Here is a 1,660-nt window from a genome sequence, read left to right as displayed (position 1 = left end):
GAAGAAAACAAGAAAAGAAAGAGGAATCCTCTATGTCACAGTATAGAGATTCCTTTATGTTAGTAGAAAAAGAAAAGGGGGTAGGAGAAAGAAAAGTGAAGAATCCAAACACAAGGGATATATTGGGTTCGGATTTTAGATGAAGAGAGGTGAAGAGAAGTGTTAGTAATTAAATAATTAAATAGAAGAAGAGAAGAGGGGGGAAATTTCGACAATAATTTTGAAAAAGGGACTAGCAATTTTCGAAAATTAGAGATAAGATGTAATTGAAATTAAAATTTAAAACAATTAATTAATTAAAAAGAATTTTTTGATTGAACCTTTCTTAACAAGAAAGTAACAAACTTCAAATTTTTGAATCAATCACATTAATTATTAGTGAATTTTCAAAAATATGATATAAAGATAAGAAAAAGATTTTGAAAAATAATTTTTTTAAATTTTCGAAAATAAGAAAAAAAAATGGAAGAGATATGATTTTTGAAAAAGATTTTGAAAAGATAAGATTTTTAAAATTGAAATTTTGACTTGACTTGTAAGAAACAACTAATTTTTAAAAATTTTTGACCAAGTCAACCTAAAATTTCGAAAATTTGGAGGGAAATAAGGAAAAGATATTTTTTGATTTTTGAATTTTTTTAATTATGAGAGAGAAAAACACAAACATGACCCAAAACATGAAAATTTTGGATCAAAACACTTAATGCATGCAAGAACACTATGAATGTCAAGATGAACACCAAGAACACTTTGAAGATCATGATGAACATCAAGAACATATTTTTGAAAAATTTTTTGATGCAAAGAAAACATGGAAGACACCAAACTTAGAAATCTTTAATGCATGGACTCTAACAAACGAAAAATGCACATGAAAAACAACAAACAACACAAATCAAGAAATCATCAAGATCAAACAAGAAGACTTGTCAAGAACAACTTGAAGATCATGAAGAACACCATGAATGCATGAATTTTTTCGAAAAATGCAAGAAAAATTTTTAAGGCATGCAATTGACACCAAACTTAAAATTTGACTCAATACTCAAACAAGAAACGCAAAATATTTTTATTTTTATGATTTTCTAATTTTTTGGTATTTTTATTTTATTTTTTCGAAAATATTCTTTTAGAAAAACGAAAAAGAAAAGAAAATTTTGAAAAAGATTTTTGAAAAGTTTTTGAAAAGAAAATTACCTAATCTGAGCAACAAGATGAACCTTCAGTTGTCCATACTCGAACTATCCCCGGCAACGGCGCCAAAAACTTGGTGGACGAAATTGTGATACAAGAGTTCCAGGCACTGGTAGAGAAGCTCACAACTCCGTTCAACTTAACCAGCAAGTGTACTGGGTCATCCAAGTAATACCTTACGTGAGTAAGGGTCGATCCCACAGAGATTATTGATATGAAGCAAGCTATGGTCACCTTGTAAATCTCAGTTAAGTGGATTCATAGGGTCAAATGTAATTGGATTAGATATTTAAAAATAAATAAAATAAAAAGGGATAGAAATACTTATGTAGATCAATAGTGGGAATTTCAGATAGGCGTGTGGAGATGCTAGAATCCTCTCGAATCTCTACTTTCTTTTTACATTCATCCAATCCTTCTTACTCCTTTCCATGGCAAGCTGTATGTAGGGCATCACCATCATCAG

This window comes from Arachis duranensis, chromosome 2 (genome assembly GCF_000817695.3).
Source record: "Arachis duranensis cultivar V14167 chromosome 2, aradu.V14167.gnm2.J7QH, whole genome shotgun sequence".
Taxonomy (NCBI): Eukaryota; Viridiplantae; Streptophyta; class Magnoliopsida; order Fabales; family Fabaceae; genus Arachis; species Arachis duranensis.
The sequence above is the reverse complement of the archived record's forward strand: the minus strand, read 5'-3'. Positions refer to the sequence as shown.